Below are 15509 nucleotides of genomic sequence, written 5' to 3'. Positions count from 1 at the left end.
TGATCTATTTCACATATGATAATATACATGTTTCAACGTATTCTCTCAAATCATCCCACCCCCGCCTTCTCCCACAGAGTCCAAAAGACTGTTCTTTATATCTGTGTCTCTTTTGCTGTCTCACATATAGGGTCATCGTTACCATCTTTCTAAATTCCATTTATGTGCGTTAATGTACTGTACGGGTGTTTTTCTTTCTGACTTCACTTTGTATAATAGGCTCCAGTTTCATCCACCTCATTAGAACCAATTCAAATGTGTTCTTTTTAATAGCTGAGTAGTATTCCATTGTGTGTATGAACCAAAGCTTTCTTTTGGCTATGGTGGGTCTTGGTTGCTGTGCAACGGCTTTCCCTTGTTGCAGTGAGCAGGGGCTACCCTCTCGTGTGGTGCACGGGCTTCTCATCGCAGCGACTTCTCCTGTGTGGGAGTCAAGGGTGCTAGCGTGCGTGACCCACTAGGGGCAGTGCACGGGCTTACTTGCTCCAAGGCGTGTGGAATCTTCCCAGACCAGGGGCGAACCAGTGTCCCCCTGAGTTGCAAGGTGGATTCTTAACTACTGTCCCACCAGGGAAGGCCTGCTCTGTCTTTTGAAAGCCAGTTAAACGTCTTATACCAGAGCCTGCTCTGCTGGGGTGCATTCACTTCTGTGATCTCTTTCCCGTTTAACTGGGGCGAGAGCTTGCTTTGAGTTGCCTTCCCGCCTCTGCAGAGGGTGTTGCCTGACATCACTGAGGCTGCCCACCCTCCTCAGACAGCTTCTTTCCAACTGACCTGTATGACTGGGAACCCTCAGGCTACTGGCCCCTCACCTTCCTTTTCCAGCATCACTCCTGAGGGGTCAGGATGGGAGGTTTCCTTCTTTGCCTGGCACTTTTCAAAGTGCTCGGCATAAAGCTGTGATCGGCTTTCTTGTTTGCTGGGCTCTGCTTTTATTCTGAACTTCTTTTTGGGTCAGTTCAATGGGTGCTGGGTGGGAACATCTGTGATTCTGCTACACTCTGTCATCATTCTGACTCCTGGCCAACTGTTCATGCAACATATGCTCTGAGCCAACGATGTGGAAGTGAAGGCAGTATTTGCTCTACTCCTCTACCCTCTCAGGGTCACATATCCCTTGTGAGTACTGCCACATAACTGGGCGATGGCCAGCAGTCTGCAGACACAGAGTTGAGCAAAGATAACTGGCACATAGGCATGACCTAGCCAAGAGCAAATCAAGCCTTTCCAAGGAGATCTTACACACACACACACACACACACACACACGCACGCACACACGCACACACAGAATAACAGCTGTTTGGGTCGTCTGACCTCTGTCTGGAAAAGTATCCTCAGGAAGCCCTTCAAGCTCATGAATTCTGCTGAATATGAGGTTAATTAAAAACGAGAGCCCTAAGGCGGTAGTGTCAACTCCCAAGGACATACTACATCAAATCAGGTCAAGCTAGAAATTAATCCACTGTGACCATCTGGCCACTGTTCCTCGATGCTTGATGTGCTCACCACTGGTGGTGGGCAAGATGATGCCAGGGGTACACAGGGGAACATTTTGTATTAGAACAGTCATGTATCTGTCTTAACATGGTTAGGAAAGTACAAATAGCATTTCAAACCCATGATTGCAAGGATTAAGGCAAGTAAATTAAAAAGCAGATGTAGAATGACCAAAAAGTAACAGACCGAAAAAAAAACCCCACATAAGTTTTAAAAATAAAAAGTAGGTTTAAATAACAGCATTAAATTAGCAATTCAGATGATACAAAAATAAGGCAGGAATTGTACAAGTAGAACAGAAATGACTGAAGCTTGGGAAGTCCAGTGTTTCTCAACAAGTGAGCTCCTGGCATCTCAGGCGGGACAATCCATCGTGCGGGGCTGTCCCCAGTGTACAGCAGGGTCTGGAGCACCCCTGGCCTACACCTACTAAGGGTCAGTAACATCCCCACCCCAGCCTGAGCACATGTGTCCACGTGCCCTGGAGCGAGGTAGTACTACCCCTGGTTAAGAACTACCAGATACTGGGGTAGAAGAATGTCCATCCTTTAAAAAAAAAAAAAAAATCCTAAGCAGGCAGCTAACTCCTTTTATACTGACAACTGTTCTCCCTTACATAGACCCTGTCTCTTTCATGCAATCCTTCAATCCCATTCTTGGTGAAGTTAAAACTTGCCCGTTTCAAAAGAAATATCATTTGTTGACAAACCCATCTACCATGATGAAAATCCATTTGAAGGGATGAACACCTCCAGTACTCACCCACTGCCATCTGCCCACCTCCCCCCTACCTCCCCTCCACCCTCCAATTCTGTGGTCATGACATGAATGAAATGTGCATGGTGATTCCCCTTCTCTACCACTATCTCTTCTTCCCACACTTGTGGCTAACCATAGCTGCTCTGGGCTTAAATCTTAAACACTTCCATACAGCTTTTTTGTTTCTTATATAACATCACTGTCTCTCAAGCTCCTTATTGGCAGAGACCATTTCTCCTACTTCTGTGTCCTTCCTTTACAAACTTTAGCCCCTTGCTCAGCACAATATGGAACTTCATGTATACTTTTCCAGTAACTGATGACATTCTTAAAATCAAAGGGTTATCCAAGTCAAGTTTCCAACTCACCTTCTCTAACAGCTACGTGTTTCTGACTTGTTACAGAAAAAAGTCATCTCCTCCAACAAACCTCTGTGCAGACAGCACTCTCTGCTCTACCCTGGCTGGTGAGGGAAAGTCCACAGGCCCAGTGTCCTGCCCGGTCGACCTCTGCTTTGTACCCTGCATCCTACGATATGAGGCCACCTTAACAGTGACCTGAGAAGAGGACCTATACAGAGTTCAAAAGCACAGTTCAAAGACTGAAGGCCATGGAGTAAGGGAGAGGCATGGCAGACATGTAAATGGCTGCTGGAAAAGTCAGATGAAGGCGCAGTCAGGGGTCTAGAATTACTGCAAAGGATGTAACTATAGAACTCCCTTTTAAACCTGTTATTTGGAGGTACAACTGGAGGTTTTGTAAGCACATATGAGTGCTTTATAAAGTGACTCAGTTGCAAATGGGGTACTACTTTGAAAAACCATACACATTTCTTTGGAGAGCTGGTGATACATACCACACTCCTTAACTCACTGATGGAAGTGCCATATGCTTCAGGTTTGCTGGACCAGGAAAAAAAAAAGTTGAGCTAAGAGACTGTGCCTTCTAGTATAGCCTTTAGGAGAAAAGGCTAAAAACCCTGCCTCAAGGACATTTAAGGCCTCTGCTCAGGTCAAATCTACTAATGTGCCATGGATCAAAGCAAGACATGTGGCCAAGACCAAAGCCAACAGGAAAGGAATTAAATCATCTCATGGGGTGAGAGGAATTTGAAAATTGCTGAGCAATGATCTATAAACATTTACAAGTATACTAATAAATTCTTAAAATGTAGATGAGGTGATATATTACTAGGAATATATAAAACACCAAAGCTGGTATAGAACAAAATAGAAAAGTTGAATAAACCAAAGTTTCAAACACACCAAAGTGGTAATCAAAGCCCTAAAGAGCCCTGGGCTCCACTGGTTTTTTACATTAGTTGTATCAAACATTCATGGAACATTTCATTTCCTATCTCATGTAAGTTGTTCCAGAAAATACAAAAAGAATGAAAACTATGTAGTCCATTTTATTAGACTCCTGTACTTTTTATCCCAAGCAACAAGGAGAAAAAAGAAAAATCAGAGGCTCACTTCAGTTATAATTTTAGATGTGAAAATCCTAAATAGTAACTATTTGAGTTTTTTAAAATATATTTAAAATAGGGGTGCCTGGTGGCTCAGTGGTGAAGAATATGCCAGCCAATGCAGGAAACACCGGTTGGATCCCTCAGTCCAGGAGGGTCCCACGTGCTGCAGAGCAGCTGGGCCTGTGCGCCACAGCTACTGAGCCCACGTGCTGCAAGCGCTGAAGGCTGCAAGCCCGAGAGCCCATGGTCCACAGCAAGAGGCCACTGCAGTGGGAAGCCTGCACGCTGCACCCGGAGGGCGGCCCTCACTCGCCACAAGGAGAGAACAGCCTGCGTAGCAACGCAGACCCAGCACAGCCAGGAATAAAATAATACATAAAACTTAAAAGAGTTATGGAAGAGAAGCTTTTTTAACAGGTTTAACAAATATTTAAAAGAATATAGTGTAAACAAGTAGAATTTATCTCAGGACTATAATAATCTCAACATCATAAAATTTACCAATTAATTCAACATATCAACAGTCAAAAGAGAAAATTCATTATTTTAATAGATGAAAAAAAGAGATTTGATGAAATTTGATACTTATTTATCATTAATTTTCTTCAAAAACTAGAAATATGAGCAGTCTTTAAAACTTAATAAAATTATAAAAATCTTCAATAAGCATTTGATTTAATGAACTTTAAAATGTATCCCCTCTAAGAATGGGAAGAAATATGCCCACTAGAACTACTATATTACTATTGAATACAGTAGTAGACAGTCCTGTCCAATGCTGTAAAGAAAGACAAAGAAATTATGTATTAGCACTTGAAGGGAAGCATTTTCAGACTATATGACCTAATAAGTAGAAAAAGGCCTGTATAGACAATTCATTAGAATAAGAGGGTTGAGCAAAATTGTCAGATACAAGATCAACTCAAAACAAAAATCAACAAAACAGCAATCAACAAAACAACAAAACCTTATAGCAATAATCAAATACAAAAGAAAATAAACACGAAAACTACATAGAATCTAGAATTAAATTAGCAAAGATCACATAAGACCTCTGTGGGGAAATTTTTAAGCCTTTATTAAAAGATATAAAGCAAGATTTGAATAAATGGAGAGTTATTCTTGTGCTGGCTGGGAAGACATTATTATGACATAAAGAGGAGAATGCTTATAATGACAATTAAAATTTCATAATGGGGTAAGGACAGGCTTTCTCCAAACTGGGGAAAATTGCTAATTCTACATAAAAAGAAACTGAACTTTTATATCACACCATAAACAGTGACAGAGTCATGTGGATAAAAGGCCCAAACATAAAAGGCAAAAGTATAAACTTAATGGAAAATAACACTGGAGTATCTTTATGACCTGTGGTGGAAACGGGTCTTTATTTTGAGTTTAAGGAAAAACAATGTATTATTTTTTAAAAATTGAAGTACAGTTAATTTACAGTGTTGTGCTAATTTCAGGTGTACAGCACAGTGATTCAGTTTTACATGTGTGTGTGTATTCTTTTTCAGATTCTTTTCCCTTATAGGTTATTACATTGAGTACAGTTTCTTGTGCTATACAATAGGTCCTTGTTGGTTATCTATTTTATATAGTGTAGTGTGTATATGCTAATCCCAAGCTCCTAATTTATCCCTCTCTCACACTGGAAGTGACTTTTTAAGTGAATACCCCAAAGATGATCAGATGAACCTTTTACATCAAAGGAGATTATGATTCAAGTTGACAGAGCAGAATGGGAAAAGACATCTATTGATGTCTAAAACCAAAGGGGACATAATCTCTGGATTTATAAGGTACTCCTGAAACCACAGGAAAAAAGATAAGAACCTCCAAAAGCAAAAGGACAAAGAAATGGCCCGGTGATTCGAATTAGAGGAAATGTGAAAGCGAATATATAAAGAGATGCTCAAATGCAGAAATTTAAGAAATAACAAATGAAATAGCAACGATAAATTACTTGATATGCATAGAAATCTAGACAATACAAATTTTGACTGGGATGTGTCAGAGTATGAAATTTTATTCACTGCTGATAAGAATGAAGACTGGGCAGCCACTCCATCAATACAAACAAGTCAGCCATGTGAATAAAATGGAATATAGTATATAACCTTTTTCCACGGTGTATGTACCCAAGAAAAATTCTGAAAAAGATCGATAAGGGATGTGTACAAGGCTGTTTGCACAAGGCTAAATAATCTGTATTAGGAAACATATATACATAAGCCTGTAACCCAGCAATCCTGTTTTGGGGCTTATGTATCTCAGAAGAACTCCCATTCAGATCCATGAGGGGCTGTGTATGAAGTGGTTTATATCAAGTAAAGGAGCTGGAATCAACATAAGAGCTCATTATGAGGGAAATGATAGATAAATATGAAGGAGCACATAGAGAATACTATGCAGTCAGAAAGGATGAACTAAAGCCAGTGTTAAAAGAAAGATCTTTACAACAATGTGAATTTTAATATCTATGTCTAAAACAACACCATTTATAAAAAACATATACAAATAAAACAATATATAAGACAGAATAGTTACTTATGGAAGGGAAGGAAATGTGGGGAGGCTGCCAGGCTGACAAAACTGCATGACAGGCCACCTCCCAGGGCCCACACATTAATCTGGGTCCCTGTGCGCAATGGTCCTGCAGAGAAATCCCTCTGGGTCAGGGACTGGCTGCCTGGAAATGAAAGAAAAGCACCTTGAAAAGAAAAGTAATTAGAGCCACTTGTTCTGGTAGATAAGCACAGAGAACAATCAGGTACCCAGAGAGGTGCAGAAATATTAATAAACTGGTCTAAAACTGATTTCCAGCTAGATGAAGGTCCTACTGCAAAATGCAAGTAAGTCATACCTATTTGTCATGGAAAACTTGATTTCACCATCGAGTCTGTGGAAGGTCAACGACAAGACTATTAGCAATAATTGAGTTCTCACTGAGTTAAAAGAAGGGAGGCAGGGTGGACAGAGCTCTGGGCTAAGAATGAGCAGGACTGGCTACTATCTAAATTCAAATCTGCCACCAACTTGCTATAAAACTGACTATATCATTTAGCCTCTCTTGTTTTCTCATTTGTTAAAAGGCAAAACCAGATGATTTCCAAGGTCTTATTTAGATATGACATATTACACTATCTTTTTAAAAAGGAATTTTATTTCCTGCAGGTCTCATCATTTTCCCCTACTTGTCTTCTAAAAGAGAACCAAGATTTTGGGGGTTTTAGTGATGTTTTATGGCTTGTTTCTGCTTTTAAAATATTGCTCATGGAAATTTATCTTTCTATAGTAAAAAAAAAAAAAGAAAGAAAGAAAAGAAAAAGTTAATTGAACATTGGTATAGTAAATTTTTTCAAAACAGTATTAAAAACTTTAAAAGTTCACATTACAACTTGCTGAGCCACTCATTTGTCTCACATCCTTGCACAGACCTGACCCATCTCCATCAATTTACCATTCATCCTGCTCTGAACACAGCAGGCTGCCTGGAGCCTTAGGGTCTTGGGCTCGCTGGTCCCTCTTCCTGGAATACTCTTCCTCTGACTCCCTCCATCAAATGTGACTTCTCGATGGAACCCTGCCTGACCGCCCGATTCCCAGTTACAACTCCCATTCCACTCTGTGATTCCCCCTTATCCCCGTATCACCTTCAAACATACCATGTATTCTAAGGATGTGCTATATTTGCTGTTGCTGACTCTCCCCACTCCACACACAAATCCCATCCCTGCCATAATGTAAGCTCCTCACAGGAAGGGAAATGTTGTCTGTTTTGTTCAGTGATGTTCAATGTTGTATCCTAGGCACCAAGAACAGAACATAGTAGGCACTCACTACATAAATGAACACTGTTGGATAAATGGACAAATTAAATGGAATGATCCACTACAATTACAACATATTCATTTGGTTGTGTTTTCTATGGCTACAGTACTACCAAGAGTGCCTACTTTTAGTTATTTAGCACTTAAAAACTAAAGAAACTATTGTATTATCTGGGAGTGAACAGATTTTTAAAAGGCAGGGGCAACTTTATAACAGGAAGATATTGTCAAGGTTAAGGGTGTGCAGGTTCCCATTCTTTGTCTGAACTGGGCCGCAAGGGACTCTTCCCTCTACATCGATGTTTAAGAGAATCAGAACCACTGACAGACCCCAAGATGGCTTCTGGGTAAATACTCTGGTTCCAACCCACTAGTATCTAAGGAAATAAAAGGTAATGAAAAGAAGCCATTCCCTGCCCCCCGCCAAAAAAAAAATGGCAGAACCACACTCCAAAACCTCTCTGAAGTTGCATCAAACTCAACTTTAAGATAAAGACTGATATCCCCAAATCTGGAAAGGAAAAATGAATTATGTGGGTTTTCTTCTCACTTTCTCTCCTATGACTTCAGTAGACTGGGGGTGGTAATTGCCACAGGGAAGGATGGGAAGATCAGAAACATGAACAACCACAACAGACTGTTGTTCTTGGAAGAAGTGATGAGACATTTCACAGGGTCTCAGGAGAGACACTGCAGGGCACAGGTGTTACCACGTGGCCCACACAAGCAACTTGGATGAGTTCAATCCTCTACCCAACTCTTCTGCCGGTGTGTGCCCTTAAGCTAAAGGAAGTGGACAGAATAGGAAACATCCAGTCCTCAAGGGGCAACAGATAGAGGGTTACAGGAGTGCCAAGGAGAAACCACTCCAGTCTGTTACAGCATCAAAGGCTGAGCACGGCTGCCCAAACGTGGGCAAGATGGAATGAAACGGCACAGCAACTAACACTCTACCATAACAAGTGATTTTTAAAGGGGACATTATATTAAAAAAAAAAGATAAAAATTCATGATCCTCAAGGACTAAGAGAAAGTAATTTGTCGTAGAATAACTTAAAAGCATAATAGAAACATGAATATAGTAAAAACAAGAACTTAGCAATGAGAAAATCAAATAACAAAATGAGATTTTAAAGGAAGCTTGTCATACTAAAATGATAAATTGATGACCAAATAGCATCACCTATAAACTAATACATAAATTAGAAATACCAAAGAATAGCAGTAACATGACTCCAAATTATTCATATTCAGGAAAGGCTTGAAATCAAGGCAGAATTTAAAGCAATTAGAGAAAAATGCTAGATGTAGAGGACAGAAAAATACAGTCCATTAAAAGGTTGATGGGTATTCCTGAAGTAGAAAATCCACCCCAAAGTATTCAAAAATCTAACACAAGAAAATATCCCTAAAATGGATACACAATGGAATCTAATCTCTACGTTGAAAGAGCAAACTCTGTTTTAAGAAAAAAAACTGACATAGAATAACCAACTATGAGACATATTCTGGCTAAATAATTGAATTTCCAATTCCAAAATATAGTTCTTCAAGTAGAAAGAAAAGCAAGTTGTATACAAGGAGAAAGTCAAATTTCTTCACAGTGCTTTAAATGCAAAAGACAAAGCAATTTCACAAAAATGTTTAAGGAGGATAAAGTGTAGTCTCTGAATATTATTCTTAGCCAAGATGATTTTCAAATAGAAAGATAATCAGTAGATATTGTAGAACATAAAAACAACATAAGAATTCACTTTCATTCTGAGCCCTCCTTTAAAAGTCTTGACAATTTAGTCAGTGCAATGAATAAAATAAAAATATCAACAGTGGCAAATGAAGGATGGGCAGATGGAAATGGTTTGCTTCAGATGCAAGCAATAAAGAAGGCATTGTTTATAGAGAATTTAAAATTAGAAATAAAACCACTAAAAAATCAGTCTGCTTTTCATATAACCATGTAACAACAACTTCAGCAATGCAAATGATAAAAATATTCCTCCTTTCTTGAGTGGAATGTTTTCCTACCAGACAGTCTCCTCTAAGCCCCCTGACTTGCTTCTTGAAAACGGTGATTTGAAAGCCACAGTAAAAAGATCAGTACTGGATATTGAATTTATTTAAGTATAAAACTAATTTTAAACAACTGAACATGTCTTGATTATATGAAAACAGTAATATAACCAATCAAAATCAAGGCTAGATGATAGAATACTGTGGAATGTAAACACTAAATACTCTGACTGCATGAAAATAACGATGTAATAAACCAAACTCTAGACGGGAGGAAGGAAGGAGAGTGCGAGCGCCTGTGGGCTCATTTATCATGGCGGGGAAATCCCTATGGTCTGAGATGGAGACAGCAGCAGGCAGGACAGCCTGTGGCAGTAAATGAGCCCTGAGTCTCATGACTTAACAGAACAAGAGTCCATGTCTCACTCACATGCCATCCACCACAGCCTCACGGGACTCTTTAGGGCAGTGCCTCCCTGAGCTGGCACTGCATTCCATATCCACACTGGCATTATGCTCCTCCACATTCACAAATCACATAAATGTCCATGCTCACCAAGACAAGGAAAGAAGGGGTGAGAGACTGGAGATCTGGCAATTAAACACAACCATCCGTGAGTGACGCAAGTCATTTCTGCTCACATTGTGCAGCTAAAGCCAGTCATAAGATCATACATAACTTGAAGGGAGTAAGGAAAATGCAATTATCCTGTACTCCAGAACAGGGAGAGAACTGGGTGAACACCAATAAGATCTACCAAGAAATACACTTGGAGAAAAAGAAAAGCCAGAACCAGAAACATCAAGTTCATCATCTCTTTTCTTAACCTAAGGGGGGAAAAAATAACATCTCCTATTGTGCAAAAAAAAAATGTTTATTTAAATTTTAGTAATTTCTTAATTCTTACTTTCTTTTTATCCAGTTAACTTCAAATAAAATTAAATACATTAGTTTTAAAATTTAAAAATTAGCAGTATATGATTCTACTTTAATGAAAGTATTTCAATCTATCTACCTACCTATCATCCATCCATCCATTTTTTTCATCTGCAAACAAGTTTAGAGAGATGTCAGATGTCCAACAGGATGTTCACTTAATGAGGCTTATTTCTGAGTGTTAGGGGTTTTTTTTATCTTTTTTTTTTTTTACTTTTCTGCATTCCTTCAATTTTTTAAATAATGAGCATGTATCACTTCTTTCAACACAGTAGAATCATTAGAATCTGAATGAATTAGAAACAACACTTGGCCTTCTACTATCAAGCCTTAAAATCACCAGATGGCAAAAGAGGAGATTTTTTTTTTTTATATATATATGGCACCAGGAAAGGAAGAGGGATTAAAGGAGTGCTATTTCATGATTGTTATACACTGTATGGGCTTCCCAGATCGCGCCAGTGGTAAAGAACCCGCCTGCCAATGCAGGAGACATAAGAGATGCAGGTTTAGTCTCTAGGTCGGGAAGATCCCTGGAGGAGAGCAAGGCAACCCACTCCAGTATTCTTGCCTGGAGAATCCCATGGACAGATGAGCCTGGTGGGCTACAGCCCAGAGGGTCGCACAGAGTCAGACAACTGAAGTGACTAACTGAAGTGACTTAGCACGCAGACTTAGCACTATCTGAAATGATAGAATGGGTAAATGCTGATAGCTTCAGGCCAGGCAGCTAGTTTGAATCAGGTATGTAAAGGACATACATTTCTATTCTACCAATTTTTGAGACATATCTTGCTGATACAGGTCATTCCTACCAAATATGCAGTGCTTATTGAGTTTAACAGAGGTGTACTATGGAAACAGATTTGGTTTTTCCCATTAAAAAGATATGGACGTTAAATGCAAAAAATACAATTAATAAATTGAAGAGGAAATACAGCTTTTAATCTGAGTCGAGTTACCCATTATGCACAGTGGGAATGGTGCTGAGAGAGCCCACAGTACTTTTGGGGACCCATGAAAATGTTTTCATTTCTTTGAAAATCAGAAGAAAAAAGTGAACTTCAGGTCAAAGAAAATATTTGAATATATAATACTAATATAAATGCAACTATTTAAAAAAAAAACGTTTACTTTGTATTGGAATACAGCTGATCAACAATGCTGTGGTAATTTCAGGTGGACAGCAAAGGAACTCAGCCATACATATACATGTATCCATTCTCTCCTAAACTGCTCTCCCATCCAGGTGAATATATTTATCTTTATACCAACCCAGTCATTAACTGTACTTTTTTCATACTTTTTTATGGAGGAAAAGGCCCACAGAATCAGCAGTGCCTCCAGTCCATGAAATTTCATAATGTGGCCCTGTTTCTGAATCACAAATTCACTGGCAGATGGCAAAAAATTACTTGGTTTATTGAAACATGTACTTAAAAAACTACCTTTCCAACTTAAAAACAGTGTAGCTGTTGACAGACAAAATTCCAAAGTACCTTGTCAGTTACTCAGAGTGCACGGATGACTAATGTAAATTTTCAACATTAATGACAACACTGTTTTTTTATGGTCTGCTGCTGCTGCTGCTAAGTCGCTTCAGTCATGTCCGACTCTGTGCGACCCCATAGACGGCAGCCCACCAGGCTCCTCTGCCCCTGGGATTCTCCAGGCGAGAACACTGGAGTGGGCTGCCATTGCCTTCTCCTATGGTCTACTAGCAGATGACATTAAAGCCATTCATACGGAAGTTGCATGATAAGGATATAAAGTTTTGAGGCTTTTTTTTTTTTTTTCTTTTCTAAATGGGGAAAATGAACTCCTTAATCACAGTATTTCCCACAGATGATTGTTCTCCCAAATGTTCAAAATTATTTAGAAGTATCTGTAAATTTATTTTCGTTCTCAAGATCAGATAGATAAATATTTAAACTGATACCAAAACTGAAGAAAACAAGCTGCCCTCATGTCACTTGATTCTGTCTTTGCTGCTGGCTCCTGGTCAATAAGGACAGTTAGTTTAAGAAGCTTCCAGTTGTATATGAGAATTATAAAGTAACATATCTGATAGATTCATGTTTTCCTTCTTGGTCCTAAAACCTACTTAGGAGGACAAGATCACCATTAAGGAGTGCTCACAGAACTTGACTTTAGGCATCAAAAGTATGTTCCTTTGATGGGAGTTCAGCAGGGTTGTATGGCTTGGTGATAAGACCAAAGATTTAAAAAAGAATGAAGGTCATGTAAATTTGCCAAGCAAAACCTTTCAAAGCTATGACAATAATAATCTTAAAAATTAAACTTGGTCTTCTTATCAGCAACCTAGGGAGAGAGAGAGAAGGCAGGCTTTTTAATTTGCTGCCTTCCCACAACCGGAAGGGACAGTTAATGCACTGACTGATATAATCAAGAAATCAAAATAATTTGGATAGATTGATGGAATGATACCAACAAGATTTAATTTGTTTTGGGATAAATGCGACATCCTACCAAACTTAAAAAACCAATTATAAAGGTACAGACTGAGGACTTCGCCACTGGTCCAGTGGTTAAGACTCTGCCTTCCAATTCAGGGGGCACAGGTTTGATTTCTGGTCAGGGAACGAAGATCCCATATGCCACGTGGTGAGGTTAAAAAAAAAAAAAAGATACAGTCTGTTTTCAACTGGCCTCAAATGTAGTTTAGGAGAAAAGGTTCAGATGTTTTCAGTTCAGTTCAGTTCAGTCACTCAGTAATGTCTGACTCTTTGTGACCCCATGGACTTCAGCACTCCAGGCCTCCTTGTCCATCTCCAAATCCCGGAGTTTACTCAAACTCATGTCCATCGAGTCGGCAATGCCATCCAACCATCTCATCCTCTGTCATCCTCTTCTCCTCCTGCCTTCAATCTTTCCCAGCATCAGGGCCAGCAAATTTGGAAAACTCAGCAGTGTCCACAGAACTGGAAAAGGTCAGTTTTCATTCTAATCCCAAAGAAAGACAATGCCAAAGAATGTTCAAACTACCGCACAATTGCACTCATCTCACACCCTAGCAAAGTAATGCTCAAAATTCTTCAAGCCAGGCTTCAACAGTACATTAAACATTAATTTCCAGATGTTCAAGCTGGATTTATAAAAGGCAGAGGAACCAGAGATCAAATTGCCAACATCCACTGGCTCATCGAAATAGCAAGAGAGTTCCAGAAAAACATCTGCTTCTGCTTTACTGACTATGCCAAAGCCTTTGACTGTGTGGACCAAAAAAACTCTGGAAAATTCTTAAAGAGATAGGAATACCAGACCACCTGACCTGCCTCTTGAGAAACCTGTATGCAGATGAGGAAGCAACAGTTAGAACTGGACATGGAACAACAGACTGGTTCCAAATAGTGAAAGGAGTACATCAAGGCTGTATATTGTCACCCTGCTTATTTAACTTATATGCAGAGTACATCATGAGAAACGCTGGGGTGGATGAAGCACAAGCTGGAATCAAGACTGCTGGGAGAAATATCAATAACCTCAGACACACAGATGACATCACCCTTATAACAGAAAGCGAAGAAGAACTAAAGAGTCTCTTGATGAAAGTGCAAGAGGAGAGTGAAAAAGTTGGCTTAAAACTCAACATTCAGAAAACTAAGATCATGGCATCCAGTCCCATCACTTCATGGGAAATAGATGGGAAAACAGTGGAAACAGTGAGAGACTTTACTTTGGGGGGCTCCAAAATCACTGCAGATGGTGATTGCTGCTGCTAAGTCGCTTCAGTCATGTTCGACTCTGCGTGACCCCATAGACGGCCTCCTACCAGGCTCCTCTGTCCCTGGGACTCTCCAGGCAAGAACACTGGAGTGGGTTGCCATTTCCTTCTCCAATGCATGAACGTGAAAAGTGAAAGTGAAGTTGCTCAGTCGTGCCCGACTTCATGACCCCATGGACTGCAGCCCACCAGGCTCCTCCGTCCATGGGATTTTCCAGGCAAGAGTACTGGAGTCGGGTGCCATTGCCTTCTCCGATGGTGACTGCAGCCATGAAATTAAAAGACGCTTGCTCCTTAGAAGAAAAGTTATGACCAACCTAGATAGCATATTAAAAAGCAGAGCCATTACTTTGCCAACAAAGGTCCATCTAGTTAAAGCTATGGTTTTTCCAGTAGTCATGTACGGATGTGAGAGTTGGACTATAAAGAAAGCTGAGGGCTGAAGAATTGATGCTTTTGAACTGTGGTGTTGGAGAAGACTCTTGAAAGTCCCTTGGACTGCAAGGAGATCCAACCAGTCCATCCTAAAGGAAATCAGTCCTGAATATTCATTGGAAGGACAGATGCTGAAGCTGAAACTACAATACTTTGGCCACCTGATGTGAAGAACTGACTCACTGGAAAAGACCCGGATGTTTTAATTGACTGCAAATGCAATATAACTCTAGGAAAAGGAAAAAAAAAGAAAAACTGAGCACAATGTTAGTTCCAAGTACTGTACATAATTTTGGAATCAGGAAAAAGGGAGACGATAGTTTTATAGATTTGTATTAGTCAGACAGATCCCTCTAAGTCAATGACCTGATTGCACATTATAGGGACAGGGAAGCAGGCAAAGCCTGAATGCAAGGTCTCCCCAAAAAGGTTAACCTGTAAGCGCATGTGAACTCCACGTGAAAGGAAGAATTTGGTGTCCGGTATGATGAACTATGAGCTCTAGTGAGGTAGAAAACTGTGCCTATCTTATTCACGGCGAGAACCAAGCACATATCTGGGACATCACAGCTCCCAAGAAATAACTTTTAAGACTTTAGTTTAAAAATATACAGAGCAGTTACATTTTATACAGGGGATGCATTCAGAAAGTCTCACACAGTGGGAGACTAACCTGGCAAAATGCAGGAGCACTAGCTTCGAGCAAGAGCTAAAGCACTTATAGAAAATCCTCTTGGATTTGGAATTTTGTGATCCTTGGCAAAATTTAAATATTTTAGGACTTGAATTATTTCAAATTGTGTGCCTAAAGTATGAT

The 15509-nt window shown here is 39.8% G+C and overlaps 1 protein-coding gene and 1 long non-coding RNA gene across 2 annotated transcripts in view; one reads left to right on the top strand and one right to left on the bottom strand.

The window, feature by feature from the left end:
- The window catches only part of LOC109558985 (uncharacterized), a 52160-nt gene extending 44496 nt beyond the window's left edge, over positions 1-7664 (top strand). Inside the window, exon 3 of the long non-coding RNA XR_011566533.1 lies at positions 2663-7664. This is a non-coding gene — a long non-coding RNA (uncharacterized lncRNA). The remainder of the gene's footprint in view (positions 1-2662) is intronic.
- CRADD (CASP2 and RIPK1 domain containing adaptor with death domain) overlaps positions 1-15509 on the bottom strand; it is a 199337-nt gene that overhangs the window by 5502 nt on the left and 178326 nt on the right. The window lies entirely within an intron of this gene.

This window comes from Bos indicus, chromosome 5, assembly GCF_029378745.1.
Source record: "Bos indicus isolate NIAB-ARS_2022 breed Sahiwal x Tharparkar chromosome 5, NIAB-ARS_B.indTharparkar_mat_pri_1.0, whole genome shotgun sequence".
Taxonomy (NCBI): domain Eukaryota; kingdom Metazoa; phylum Chordata; class Mammalia; order Artiodactyla; family Bovidae; genus Bos; species Bos indicus.
This window is presented reverse-complemented; position numbering and strand designations above follow the sequence as displayed.